Raw genomic sequence first — 15,684 nt, 5'->3', positions numbered from 1 at the left:
TGGAAAGCAAGTATTGGATTAAATACTTTCATATTTCATAGCTCAGGGTCTGACTCTTGCACACAAGAAAAAAAAACTTTAAGCCATATTACTTACGCAAACTGCAAAATCTCAAAGCCACCATTTTCTGATGTTGAAATTAAGCCTAGGCATGCCTGGATCAACAAGTCACAACCCTGGCTTCATTTATTGGCTACAATCCTGAAAGGGTGGGGTTAGAGACAGAGCTTGGAAAAGTTACTTTTTTAAACTACAACTCCCATCAGCCCCAGCCAGCATGGCCACTGGATTGGGCTGATGGGAGTTGTAGTTAGAGCTAGGAGCTGTTATAAAGATCTGTAAAACAGATTTAACAGTCGCGCGGGGAGCGGTTGACGTTTTGGTGTATATCTCAGAAACCAGACCACCTAGAAACTTAATTTTTTTTTAATTGAAGGTGAGGGTCTGGAGATTAAGGGGTGCTAGCCGGAGAACCAGAGGGGACTCCCAAAAACTGGAGACACCGGCCAAAATCCGGAGACCTGGTAACCCTATTCAGGTCCCTGAATCATAAATTCTTCACAGAAAAAGCCACAGTGGGGAAAAAATCTCCCCAGTCCCTGATGTCCCAGTGGATTCCATAAAAATTTATACATTTACACAGCCAACCGTAATGACTCATCTCAGTACAATTTATGCACCTATTAGCAAATGTCAGAATATTTACTCACACGAAAGGGTGATTATGCCCAATACAGCTTTTCTGAAGCCCACAGTAGCCTGTAAGGATCATCCTGCCAAAAAGGAAAAATAAAGTTGAAGATCAAGATGAATGATTGTGAATTATAGGCTCCTTTCAGACATATACACATGAGCTACACCAAGGATGAAGACTTTTGTCATTTTTCAGCTTATTTAATTTGAAAGGCCCACATGCTGGGTTACATAGCCAAAGTTAACATCTGCACTTTAGTTGGTAGATGCTTTTGGTGTTGGCATTTACCCTGTGACCACAGCAGCTTCTATTGCTCAACTGTTATAATGGCTTGGCACCTCTCTTTCCCTCAGACTGTATGGTACAGTGACAGGACAACCCATATTGGACACTAGAAGAGTCATTGTAATGAATGACACATTATGAGCTTCAGGAAAGTAATTTGGATTGCTCCACAGTGTAGTTAGCTAAACTATCATTACTCAAATTCTCAGGTAAAATCCAGCATTTACATCTACAACTGAAATACCTTATTTGGAGTAATGCTTTCTGTAGTGTTTTGTTTTGTTCTGATCTGTCTGTCTTCCTTCCTACTTACTTTTGGAACTTTTATTCTTCCTTTGTCTTAGGACCCTAGGTTGGGTTACCACAATAAATATATAAAACAATCACTGATGAAAATTTTAAAAAATCAACAATATAATGAAATAAAATGCTTGTCATTTTTTCTGCAATGTAGGCATCCTTTGTCCTATGAAAAAAAAGGCTGATAGATGAGGCTGGTTTTCAGCTGGCTCCTAAAGTTAAAATTTTGGGGAGACCAACTAAATGTCCAGACCGGGGTGAGGAGTTCATTCTACAATCAGGGAGCTATTACTGAGAAGGCCCGTCAGCGGGTCATAGTCTCCCAACCTTCCTTTAAAGTTGGAACTACCAGGAGAAACTCCCTAGTATTTTCTTTATTTTAAATAATTCTGTCCTGCTCTTTGTTGTAGAAACAATTCCTGTGTGAATTGAAATAAATATAATTCATATTCATAAAATGGCAGCATAAAATTAGTATAAAACAAGGCAGTGAAATCACAACTAGAGAACATCTAAACTAGGATTACACTCCAACAAAGGCCTGGGTAAAAAACTGGTTCTTTTTCTGGTGCTGGAAACTCAGCAACGTTGGTGTCAGAGGAGCAAGAGGTTGGGCGGGTGAGCGAGCGAGCGGGGGGCATGACGGCAGGCGGGTGGGCGAGCAGGGGGCAGGATGGCAGGTGAGCGAGCAAATGAGTGAGTGGGGGGAGAGGGTGAGCAAGGGAGCTGGTGGAGGTGAAGGGCCAGTGAAGGAACGAGTGGGAGGGCAGGGAGGGAGCGAGGGAACGGGCATGGGTGGGCTGGCGAGCAGGCAGGCATTTCCCTCCCTGTGATCTGCAGCAGGGAGTCTGCCACGGAAGGGAAGCGCTACTCCCCCACCCTCAGCCAGGACCCCACCTCGCTGCCATTTGGAGCCAGCCCTGGGAGCCATCACCGAGAAGGTTCTCATTTGAGAAGGCTTGTAATCTTAATTTACAAGCAGGGGAAGAGGCAGTCCCTCAGTTAACTGAGTCTCAAGCCATTTATGCCTTAGTACATCAAGGAAATGGAAATGGACTGCCTTCAAGTTGATCCCAACTTACGGTGATCCTATGAGTAGGATTTTGATGGTAAGCAGTATTTAGAGGGGGTTTACCATTGCCTCCCTCTGAGGCTGAGAGGCAGTAACTGGCCCAAGGTCACCCAGTGAGCTTCATGGCTGTGTGGAGATTCAAACCCTGGACTCCCAGGTCATAGTCCAACACCTTAACCAGTACACCACACTGGCTCTCGTACATCAAGGCGAAAACCTTAAATTGGGCTCAGATCAGGATAATTGGGGTGAGGTGTCACCAGTAAACTGATCTTCAATTCTACATCTGAATGTCATCTGAAGCAGGTGAGGCTGTGCAAGAGCTTGATCAGTGTGGGCTTGAAGGTAAATAAACTGAAGCTGAATCTCGACAAAGTGAAGGTGATGTGGGTTGATAGTTTCCATGTCAGCCAGCATCCTCAAGGACCTAACTGACTGCTTCCTACCAAACAGGGTTGACATAACACTATGCACCTTCTTTTCTCAGAATCACCTGATGATGCCTGAAAACAGACTGTGTTTCTGTCAATAATCCAGATTTGCAGAGAATATTACCTTTCTGAAAGGGAAAGACTCTGATTTTCTAAATAGGATTTTCTCCATTTCTGACATACCTCAGCTGGACGACAGGTAGGTAACTCTTGCTCAGTTCTCCAGCTCCTACAAGCCAGCCACTCATGATAGTAGCACACCAGCAGACAATCTGTTTAATACAGTTTAATATTTGACAGACTCTTCAGGGGCCTCATAGCTGCAATATTTCTTTCGCATTAAAAGCACCTTCATACATCACATTTTAAAGTGTACACTTAAAATTTGTGGGGTTTTTAATGTATTCCTAAAAGCATGAATACAACAAACACACATTTTGAAACATGTACATCCTATAGATACACATTAATTAGGGGGTGCTGAATTGGCTATGTTGTGCAATACACTTGGTCTGAAGCAGGGATTTGCTGCTGGGTAATGAATGGGTGGATCAACTGTCAGTGGTCTGGCTTCCTTCCCTATCTAGGTTTATTGCTAAGTGGTTCCAAACCTTTAGGAGAGATTTTTTTCCAGTCCCATCTACAGCAGTAGGATGTTGCAGTGCTTTCCTGCTATGTCCATTAGCAACCTCTTGGGCCTTAATGATAGACAATCCAAAATGGGACGGCATCTGTAAGCACCAGCTCATGTACAGTGTTAACACTTCCAGTGAATTCACTTTTTCCTATCCAGCAGACTGCAAAAAACAGCAGCAACAGAGGCAACAGAATTTGCCAACAATTTTATGTGTGATAGAAGAGATCATATAGATTTTCTTTGGCTTCCAGAAAGGATACACCCCTTAGCTGACATTAGTTTTAATTTAAAGATGAACTCATACTGTCATCTCCCAAGTTCTTTTAATAGCACAATTTTAAAAATGCAACATTATGAAAATATCAGCTGCACACAAAGTATAAACCACTGAAACATGGAGGAACAAATCTTCCAGTACTTGCCTGCTGATGGCACTTTTTTTCTGTTCTACACACATGTAAGGAAACTGAACTAAGACATATGGCGACCATCAGCCTGGATGATTAATTTCAAGATGATGCACTTATAAATCCATGTGGAAAGGGGGAAGCTACCATAGAACTGGTTGCAATTAGCTAACCGCAAATAACCTGCTTTACTCCAAACCCAAAGCCAAAAAATGGCATTTTGGAATGATTACATCCCACAAGGATTTGCATTTCTTGATGAGTCCCCAAGGTTAAGATCCATGCCACAGTGTAAAACCAACCCTCAATTATATTTTTTCAGAGAGGGGAAGATCAGTAGCAGGTGGTGCCTGCTATAAAAGCCTCATTAAAACACCTTCTGGTTGAATTTCACAAAAGAAAACCACCAGATGGATACCCATCTCTCATGGTCACCTTACCCCAAATGAGTTTCACCTGACACATAGGAGAGTGCAGTCAATCCACCCACCCCTTCACCTAACAAGGATCTTAGGTTCAAAAAAGGATATATTAGGATTAATATTACTTGATTAGTAATCCATTGTAATACCATATGCTAGCAAAGTTGTTCATTGTTAAGCCTTGAGACAGGTACCCCCTCCCTCGGTGGTAATGTAAACCCTCCCCATTTCCATGGAGCTAATCTAATTTCATCTACTCACAGACCTCAGATTCCAGTAAAAGATATTTAGCTCTTCCTGCATTGCCTCTTGATGCATTTTTGAATGGTAGCAAATCTGATATAGAAGCTAATGATGCTGAAACTTGCTGACAAATTGGAAAATGTTTCCCTCCCTGCTGCCTCCTCCTGTACTGTCTGATAACTAGATGAGCCAAGTGTATGAAAAGAGTGTATACTACATGTGGGTGCTGAGCACATGGATCCCAAGGAGAGAATTTGACTTTTCACACCTTCTCTTTTTACTTTTCCCCCAGCACTTTTGTAGAAGTTGTGATTTACAGCGGGAGAACAATTGGCAAGCTCAGAAGTGTAAGCAAAGTTTATGTTTTTGAGAGGAGGCTTTGTCACCTTCTACAACCCTGCGAGTGGGAGGATTTTTCAGTGGCTTGGCTTTGGGATGGATCCAAATCATTAAGTGCCAAACAGTGCAACCAGAGCGGTTTATTTTTTTTTATTATTTTTACGGTTCTGTTGTGTGTTTTGTGTTAAGCTACTTTAAGAAAAAAAATACCACCCACTAAGTCTGTTTTTCAAATCAAGAAGGTCATGCTTATTTAATGCTGAGTGGGAGAGAGAGAGAAAAGTTACAAAAATAAAAGCCTGCCATAGAAACACATTGGAGAAATCAACCACAAATGGAGGTTGTTTGCAGATCCAAACGTTATGTGACTGTGAGAGATTTCGTCCCCCTTTCTCAGCCACTGACATTCCTGTCCAATTGCTCAAAATTCCCACTAGCTCCCCATACACTGTGCCCCCTCCTTGGTTAAAAATTGCTCTCTGATACCTCCCTAATGGACTGATGGAACAATCTATGGGTGCATTGCCACTCCCCTTGATTTGTTGAGGAATCAGAGTGCTAAGGCATCAGGGGAGATGCCTGAAGTGCAGGGGATAAGTGGGGCAAATCTGACTGAGTTTTGGAGTGCACCTTTGGAGGAGATGGTGTTGATGATGACAAATATTATTCCCCTGTGCCTTTCTCATTGTGTCTGATCAGAGTAATCCAGCTGAGCTGTTCAGGTGCTAAAAGGACTACTAGAGTCTGAATATCAGAATATCTGCAGCCTGTTGTGAATTATTTGCATGATGCTTTATGGATAAAGTCACTAACATCTGATCCTGCTTATACTCTATAGTTAGAACAGAGCCCATGTTGAGGAATAATTAGCAAACTTTTGCTTGGTTTGTTTGTATCAATTTCAGATGACTTCTGTGTGACGAGATGTACACAACCACATGTACGACAGATGCATATCACATACCATCTTGCTGGATGGTACAGACCTTCAAGGGGAAACTAGGAGGAATCATGAACTTGTGTGTATGTGCACACACATGCACATGCACATTAATACAAGTGAATAATTGGCTTGTGTTTTTTAATATTTCATTTGGGAAAATGTAACTGAGTGCATGGTTGTTCTTCAGCTCAAAATAGCTCTTGGTCATACAATAAAAAACAATCAAGTCTGGCTGCCACCCTGGATGGAAGCCCATTCCCACAGCCACCTCAAACTTTGGCTCTTGAGTTTTTTAGTCATCCTGTGCTGACTTTAGGCACACTGTCACTGGTGGAGGTAGCCATGAGACTACTGAATAGCATGTCCAGACTTCAGCAAGGATTGAATTTTAGCAGTCCCTGAAAAAAATGGAAGTTATTGTAATGGGAGTGCCATTGTGTCTTATAGCATATGAAGAGAGTGCCATTTCTGTAGCTGAAGATGAATTGTCAATCAGCACTGATGGGTCTTTGATGGCTGGTGGCTACTCCTTAATGGACATATCCCAACCTGCTTGTGAAGAAAACAGCTTGGACATTTGAATGTATCCAGTGAAAGAGACAGAAGGCTTGAGTTTTTGCAGATGGCTGGCAAGAAGAATCCTTGGCAAGGGCTACAAATGCCTGCTGTTGCTTTTGGGGAACTAATGCTGCTTTGAAGACAAACAATGTCTGTATGTCTACTTCCCCTCCTCAGCTTGTAATTTTCAAATTAAACAGGTATTACATTAATAACATACGTTAATGGGAAGTGGAAAATGTGGATGAATGCCAAATCTTATGCACACAGTTTGCCATGTATATTGACTGGCACTTACGTGACCACCTTGGCCTCACATGACTGAGGTAGCACAGGGAAACTCTTCACAGGCCTTCTAAACCCCCAGGAATCCACCTGTAATGATACTCTGTTATCATTTGTGGCCCTTTCACAAAGTGTGTGGTGGCCTGCCAACTACCTGGAGCAGCATCTTAGCTCTTTTAAAAAGAAGGGGGGAAATGGAAAAAGCCTTCAGACCGTCTTGTGTGAACTGTAAATGTACTAAATCCCCACCTCATTCAAATGTCTGCCCTCCTACCCACAGGTCCATTCTCCCTCCCAATCTGTGTAGGACTTCCGTTTCAATTCCTCTAAACCCTCCATATGTTCAGCTGTGGTGAACTTTCATCCAAGTCCCATTTATGTGACATTTGCTTGGAGCAGTCCTTATCATTTATTTATTTGATTTATATCCTGCCCTTCCTCCCAGTAGGAGCGCAGCCCACGTCTTTGGAGTGAACTGTCTATGCTGATGACACAGCTCTGTTTTTATTATTGGCCAGGTCCAGTAGGGTTAATTCCGAATAAGAGTCTAGCAGCAGTGGTTTACTAGAGGTGGGTTAATAAGTTGGAGCTGAATCTAGTAATGAAGAAGTTAATTGTGTTTGGTGGTCCCCACAAGGCCAGTGCAAAGCATTCTGCAGCCAGAGGCAGAGATGACACTGCTTCCCAATCATCACCCACCCACACTAATATCCTCTTCCCCCCTCTTTATTTTTACCACTGCATTAGCGGTGGTGGGGCAGGTATGTCAAGGGCCTCCTACTGAATGATGCCTCGCTTTGAGGAAAGATCCCAGGGAAGATGGCCTCTAAGAGTGCCTGTGCCACTGCTGGCTTGCCACAATGACAGCAAATACTGTTTGGTTAAGAACAGACTTTAAAGTTAATTGTATTTCCTACTATGTGTTCGGAGCAAGAACAGGAGCAAAGTGATTTCTTGCCATTGATCTTGAAAAGCCATGTGATTTGCCAAACTATAGGAGCAGGCAAGAAGGGAATAACATTTCATGAAGCTGCTGAGCTTCCACATGTTTTTATCCAGCATTTTGCTAACACAGTATTGGGTTATACTTGCTGCCTCGGAGGGGCATCCCTTCAAGGCTGCATTTTCACTTCCATGCAGGGTGCACATAATTCCAACATGAGGATTCCGCTTTATCATCGTGCTCATTTTTCCAGTACACAACTGGCCAGGTGCCTGATTGCACACGCTCAGCAAATGCCATGCTGGGTCTCCATGATTCGTTATCATACTACCTTGTACAATGGCCAGAGGAGTGCGTAAATCACTGTTAAGTTAGATTTGGGCCATTTTCTATAATGTTGATTGCATTTCAACATGTGGTTTTAAGCCACAAATGAAAGTAAAATCAATAACATGCCCCAGGAGGGACTTAATACTGGGAACGATCTATCGTCCCCCTGATCAAAATGCTCAGGGAGACCTGGAGATGAGATATGAAATTGAGGAAGCATCCAAACTAGGAAATGTGGTAGTAATGGGTGACTTCAACTACCCGGACATAGACTGGCCGCATATGTGTTCCAGTCATGACAAAGAAGCAAAGTTTCTAGATATTCTAAATGACTATTCCCTAGACCAGTTGGTCATGGAACCGACCAGAGGGACGGCAACCCTGGACTTAATCCTCAGTGGGGACCGGGACCTGGTGCGAGATGTAAGTGTTGTTGAACCGATTGGGAGCAGTGACCACAGTGCTATTAAATTAAACATACATGTAATGGCCAATTGCCAAGAAAATCCAACACGGTCACATTTGACTTCAAAAGAGGAAACTTCACAAAAATGAGGGGATTGGTAAAAAGAAAGCTGAAAAACAAAGTCCAGAGGGTCACATCACTCAAAAATGCTTGGAAGTTGTTTAAAAACACTATATTAGAAGCTCAACTGGAGTGCATACCGCAGATCAAAAAAGGTACCGCCAGGGCCAAGAAGATGCCAGCATGGTTAACGAGCAAAGTCAAGGAAGCTCTTAGAGGCAAAAAGTCTTCCTTCAGAAAATGGAAGTCTTGTCCGAATGAAGAAAATAAAAAAGAACACAAACTCTGGCAAAAGAAATGCAAGAAGACAAGAAGGGATGCTAAAAAAGAATTTGAGGAGCACATTGCTAAGAACATAAAAACCAACAACAAAAAATTCTATAAATACATTCAAAGCAGGAGACCATCTAGGGAGGCGATTGGACCCTTGGATGATAAGGGAGTCAAAGGTGTACTAAAGAACGATAAGGAGATTGCAGAGAAGCTAAATGAATTCTTTGCATCTGTCTTCACAGTGGAAGATATAGGGCAGATCCCTGAACCTGAACTAACATTTGCAGGAAGGGATTCTGAGGAACTGAGACAAATAGTGGTAACGAGAGAGGAAGTTCTAGGCTTAATGGACAATATAAAAACTGACAAATCACCGGGCCCGGATGGCATCCACCCGAGAGTTCTCAAAGAACTCAAAGGTGAAATTGCTGATCTGCTAACTAAAATATGTAACTTGTCCCTCGGGTCCTCCTCCGTGCCTGAGGACTGGAAAGTGGCAAATGTAACGCCAATCTTCAAAAAGGGATCCAGAGGGGATCCCGGAAATTACAGGCCAGTTAGCTTAACTTCTGTCCCTGGAAAACTGGTAGAAAGTATTATTAAAGCTAGATTAACTAAGCACATAGAAGAACAAGCCTTGCTGAAGCAGAGCCAGCATGGCTTCTGCAAGGGAAAGTCCTGTCTCAGTAACCTATTAGAATTCTTTGAGAGTGTCAACAAGCATATACATAGAGGTGATCCAGTGAACATAGTGTACTTAGACTTTCAAAAAGCGTTTGACAAGGTACCTCACCAAAGACTTCTGAGGAAGCTTAGCAGTCATGGAATAAGAGGAGAGGTCCTCTTGTGGATAAGGAATTGGTTAAGAAGCGGAAAGCAGAGAGTAGGAATAAATGGACAGTTCTCCCAATGGAGGGCTGTAGAAAGTGGAGTCCCTTAAGGATCAGTATTGGGACCTGTACTTTTCAACTTGTTCATTAATGACCTAGAATTAGGAGTGAGCAATGAAGTGGCCAAGTTTGCTGACGACACTAAATTGTTCAGGGTTGTTAAAACAAAAAGGGATTGTGAAGAGCTCCAAAACGATCTCTCCAAACTGAGTGAATGGGCAGAAAAATGGCAAATGCAATTCAATATAAACAAGTGTAAAATTATGCATATTGGAGCAAAAAATCTTAATTTCACATATACGCTCATGGGGTCTGAACTGGCGGTGACTGACCAGGAGAGAGACCTCGGGTTGTAGTGGACAGCACGATGAAAAGGTCGACCCAGTGTGCGGCAGCTGTGAAAAAGGCAAATTCCATGCTAGGGATAATTAGGAAAGGTATTGAAAATAAAACAGCCGATATCATAATGCCGTTGTATAAATCTATGGTGTGGCCACATTTGGAATACTGTGTACAGTTCTGGTCGCCTCATCTCAAAAAGGATATTATAGAGTTGGAAAAGGTTCAGAAGAGGGCAACCAGAATGATCAAGGGGATGGAGCGACTCCCTTACGAGGAAAGGTTGCAGCATTTGGGGCTTTTTAGTTTAGAGAAAAGGCGGGTCAGAGGAGACATGATAGAAGTGTATAAAATTATGCATGGCATTGAGAAAGTGGATAGAGAAAAGTTCTTCTCCCTCTCTCATAATACTAGAACTCGTGGACATTCAAAGAAGCTGAATGTTGGAAGATTCAGGACAGACAAAAGGAAGTACTTCTTTACTCAGTGCATAGTTAAACTATGGAATTTGCTCCCACAAGATGCAGTAATGGCCACCAGCTTGGACGGCTTTAAAAGAAGATTAGACAAATTCATGGAGGACAGGGCTATCAATGGCTACTAGCCGTGATGGCTGTGCTGTGCCACCCTAGTCAGAGGCAGCATGCTTCTGAAAACCAGTTGCCGGAAGCCTCAGGAGGGGAGAGTGTTCTTGCACTCGGGTCCTGCTTGCGGGCTTCCCCCAGGCACCTGGTTGGCCACTGTGAGAACAGGATGCTGGACTAGATGGGCCACTGGCCTGATCCAGCAGGCTCTTCTTATGTTCTTATGTTCTTAACAGAGCTGGAGAGTAGACTCCCCAGAGGAGTAGAAGCTGTACTGAAGGGCCTTGATGGGTCTTTCTCACTACCAACCATACACTGATTGTTTTAAAGTTTGGGCATTCTGTATAAATCACCTTCCCTTTATATTAATCAAGTAAGTACATATATTCAAGTGCAATGACCTCAGACTCTTCCCCTCTCCCCAAGAAGTCCTGTATATTGCCATACAATCTTTTGATAGGATTTTACATTTAGAGATCATTGCCACACACATGCCCGCCCATATCTGACATATTGGTTGCCTGTGAGTAGTAGAGTTATCCTTTAAAATTAATTGTGAAAGCAATGAAACAGTAATACCCAACAATCTGGTCAAACTAGGTAAAATGAATGTATGGAGTTGTATGTCAGTTTAGTTTTGAAGGTGGACTTACAGCATGGCTAAAGAATGCACTGTGAATCTTCTTTTTGTATTACATCTCTCTTCAGCCCAACAATAGGGAAGGTCATTGAAGAGGAGGAAGAGGAGGGAAGGAGAGACCAGAGTAGCAAGGGTTGAATGCAAGTGAATGCAGTTACACGTATTTAGGCATTGTTAAGGTTAGCACATGTCTTTTGTGCTTGGAAAAGGGCCATAGCTCAGTGGCAGAGCATCTGCCTTCCACACTGAAGGTCCCAAGTTCAATCCCCAGCATATCCAAGTAGGGCTGGGAGTGTCCACTGTCTGAAACTTGGGAGACCAATACTGAGCTTGATGAACCAATGGTCAGTATAAAGCAGCTTCCTATGTTCCTAAACATGGCATGCTTGTAAATGTAGTTCATTGTGTATGCTGTCTGCTGCATGCCTATTAGGCAGTGGTCTGTGTGGTTCAGCCCAGTTTAACTTGATGTCATGGGTTAGCTATTTATGTGCTGGTACAAATGCTTACATTCACCTAGAGCTGGGTGGGTGGGAACTGCCAGCCTGCGTACCAGATCCAGTCCACTGCACATTCCCATCTGGCTTGTCCTCTCCTCCTCAGCCCCCCTCCTTTCATCTGTTATGCTCCTAGCTTGGGAGGGGCCGGGCCTTCTTCATTGTGCACCCCCACCATTGATTGCCCAGCAGGATCTCAGAGGCATGGCCTGCATCACACTGGGGTCGAACACTGGCCAACCCCGAAGGGTGGCATCCAACTGGTTAGTTGGGACAAGCATTCCTACAGCAAGAGCTTTCAGAATGGTAACCAGATCCTTGCCCTGCTGCCATGCCACTTCCCTTACTTGCTATAAACCAATAAAGCTGTGGCCTGTTTCAACCCATAATCATTGCTGGCTCTATTTATTTCCAAGGCTGGTGTGGGGCCACATCCTACATCTGCCACACAAATGCTCTGATCTTCCTCTGGCAGCTTGTGTTGTTTCTCTACCTACTGACTATGGAGGAAGGGGCTTTTCTTCCTCCCCAGCTAGTGTGGAATGCTCTGTGCCTCCTTCAGCTGTCCACTGATTGGTGGGACAAAGAGAAACCCCTTGCTCCTTCCCAGTAGCACAGATGTCCCCCAAGAGCTGCCGTTATCAAATTCACTACCTTATATATTAAATTTAGCTGAATTCTGGTCCTGGTAAGTTTTGAAAACTTGAAGCAAGTTGGCTCAATAAGAGAAGTGTGTGCGTGCAAGCGTGCGTGCGTGCGTGCGTGCGAGAGAGAGAGAGAGAGAGAGAGCCATGGTGGTGCTGGTGAGGGAGAAGAGATGTCAGGGTCACTGACATGGGTGCCAGTGTGCCTGTCAATACCTCCTATGGTGCTTGTGAAAGGTCTCATAAATATACCCTCAAAAATCCACAGTGCATGAGACTGTTTGCTCTTCCAGCTCAATTCCTTTTGCACTGGCTCAGCCTGTCCTATATTGAACACCCCCTCTTAAACATGCCCACTTTTCATTGGATGCCAGGATTAGACACCCACCCTCTCATCCATTCTGAACAGAGGAAAGGTGGAAAGAGCTCTCTGTGAGTGAGCATAGTGGTTGGTGACTTATGTAGATGCCATTTCCCTCACTGATGGAGCAGCTGATGGGGTGAGGAGTATGGCCATACCATTATGTGGTCCTGTCTCTTTCTCTGTCCTTTTAGATGTGGCAGTCATTTTGTTACTGTGGCTAATTTATGACTGGCACTCACAATACTTTCTTAAAATTACAAATGTGCCCGCTGACTCCAAAAAGTTGACAAACCCTGTTTTATGTCTGTCAAATTATACAATGTGCAAAATATGTGTGCTATCACTGAAGTATGGCCCCAGCTATTACCCAAAGAAAGACAAAAGGGATGGATCTGCCCACCATCTCTTTTGTATGCATGCGGCCCCTAACAGATTACTCCTAAGGGAAGGCAATCCTCAACAGGAAAAATAAAAGGCCCATCTCCTCTAACCTAGAGTTTCTCTCTATCTGTTATGATTTTAGCAAGGCAATGCTGGAAACTGCCATCATACCCTCAAATGTAAAAAGGAAATAATTTCAGGGTGAAGACCATCCTTCTAAGGCTCACTTATATTTCTTTGGGTGAACTTCCCTTGGACATAGTAGGGCTTCCTTTCAAAGGAAGCAAGAAAACATGCATAGGAGTGCTCTCTAAGTTGTTATATGAAATGCAGAGGAATGGGAATATACAGTGACTGAACTCTTGAGAAGATGTCACACCTCTTTCTCATTATTTGTTGGAACGCCATTAATATACAAACATAAACACACATTATATAACCTAAGGTCTATTATTACTGGTCTTTTTTGAACTCTTTTTGCCTTCCTTCAGGATTCTTCAGATTTTATTCATTTGCCTGGGGAGGAAAATTCACTTTGGGCTTCACTTTAGTATATTTTATTGTTCGATGGCATGGTGGTGGTGGTAACTCTGCTTTGAAACGTGCAGAACCCTGCTGAAGGATTTTACGAGTGTTACTGCAAGTTTTTTCTTCTCTCAAAATTCCTCAAAGTATTTCCCCATCCAGTTTTCCCTGAAATTTCACTGTAGGAATTGCAGGTCTTACCAAACTTGTTCACTGCATGAATTTTTTCTTCAACAGTCCCAGACTCCTTACATGACATTTCCTTGGCTGGAATATGCAGAGCTTCTCTGATAAACATTTCTCTGGTCTAGTCTCCCCTACTTTTCTTGAAATTCCTCTGATGTTTTCCCTGAGACAAACCCTCCACATACAACTTGAAATTTCACTGTTGATGTGATTTGAGCCCTATTTGCTCTATGCATTTAAAGCAGTATCCTACCACTTTAAACAGTCCTGGCTACCCCCAAAGGTTCCTGGAAAGTGCAGTTTGTTAAGGGTGTTGAGAGTTTTTAGGAGATGCCTATTCCTGTCACAGACCTATAGATCTTCTCAGAGTGGTTTAACGGTCAATTCCTTTTCTCAGGGAACTCTGAGAACTGAAGCCCTGTCAAAGGAACAGGGGTCTCCTAACAACTCTCAGCAGCCTTAACAAACTGCAGTTCCCAGGATTCTTTCGGGAAAGCCAGGACTGTTTAAAGTGATATAATACTGCTTTAAATGTATAATGCAGATGGGGCCTCCGAGGCAGTTTTAAATCCACATCAAAGACAGTGACTCCACCACTGCTAATCTTCCCTTCATGTGCTGCTCATGTCCACTTTCTAGCTTCCTTTGCAGCTGCTGTGGCTTCGAAGAGGAGTCCTTGAATTCTCTGACCATCTCATTGCACCGACCTCCCTATCGCCTTGCCCCTCCCTTCCTGGTAAGCAACAGTGCCCCACCTTCCGGGAAGCTAGAGTCACTGCTCTGTCCTATCCAGCGAGCCGCTTCTCGTGACTGAACTGGGGGAAGCATGCACAAAGATAGTCTCAAAACAGCAGCTCTTTGCAATAGGTTGGTGGCCTTCCATGACTTCTCTTTCTATTTGTTTTGTGTGCTTTTATTAGGTTTGTTGCTGACTACACTCTGATGTTTGCAGTTCTTGGAAATCTGTGTCTTTGTTATTTACGTTAACAGTGATATGATCTAGGTCTGCCTCAGAAATGTTCCAAATGTTCTCGGGTCTTCAGTTATTAATTATGCAAATGAACAGATTGCACAAACTTCCCCCCCTTATGGTTACATTCTGGAGAGCTTCTTTTTAAAAATCAAATTACTGGTGTAGTGAACAGGCTGGGGCTTCTAACGTTTTGCATGTGTGATGTTTTACAAATGTTGACTTCATTGATCCCATTAATGAGAAATGTAAGAAGATGAAATCCAGGCTTTGGATCTTAAGGAAGTGACACAGCTATAATAGGAAGTTAAGGATAGATGGGATTAAGCAGAGCAATTCTAAAGTTAGACTAGTCACCAGATGACATTAAATTCTCTCAAAGGAGTTGGAGCTTTCATTGTTAATGAGCCAAAGTAGTCATTAGTGTAATTCCAATGATGTCATTACATTTACAGTGTATGCCAGAAACAGACTTAGTCTCTCATGGTAAGGAGAGATTTTGGCCTACTTCTCATTGAGGTAATAAACCTGGGTCTGGACTATTCCCCTTCACAGTGTTGGTGGGGTGACGTAAGTGAATTTCCTCCATAGTAAAACACTTCTCGTCACTAAGATCTAGATGTCAGGGAGAAGGCTAGGCTCACCTTTTCTCCTGACATGTGGTTTTCTTTGTGCAGGGAATTTCTGTGTGTGAAGGAGCATTCAGTTATGTGAACTTTGACCTGTAGGCCAAAGTAGAATAGTTCAAAGAATGGTTTGCCACATTAGTGAGAATAGTGACCTAGTGTAAGGAGAGGGTAGAATGGAAGCTGTGGTTCAGTTATTGGAGAATTTCCCTCTAGTATAGATCCAGCCTCAGTACCGTGTACTGCCTTCAAGTCGATTCTGACTTATGGCGACCCTATGAATAGGGTTTTCATGGTAAGCCGTATTCAGAGGTGGTTTTACCATTGCCTTCCTCTGAGGCTGAGAGGCA

The 15,684-nt window shown here is 43.2% G+C and overlaps 1 long non-coding RNA gene across 1 annotated transcript; it reads left to right on the top strand.

Moving 5' to 3' along the window:
* Positions 1 to 2,839: 2,839 nt before the first annotated feature.
* Positions 2,840 to 6,395, top strand: LOC133379755 (uncharacterized). Its single transcript, XR_009761258.1, has 3 exons — positions 2,840 to 2,981; positions 4,784 to 4,838; positions 6,221 to 6,395. It is a non-coding gene; the product is annotated as an uncharacterized LOC133379755 (long non-coding RNA).
* The last annotated feature ends 9,289 nt before the right edge of the window (positions 6,396 to 15,684 follow it).

This window comes from Rhineura floridana, chromosome 1 (assembly GCF_030035675.1).
Source record: "Rhineura floridana isolate rRhiFlo1 chromosome 1, rRhiFlo1.hap2, whole genome shotgun sequence".
NCBI classification, from domain to species: Eukaryota; Metazoa; Chordata; class Lepidosauria; order Squamata; family Rhineuridae; genus Rhineura; species Rhineura floridana.
The sequence above is the reverse complement of the archived record's forward strand: the minus strand, read 5'-3'. Positions and strand labels throughout refer to the sequence as shown.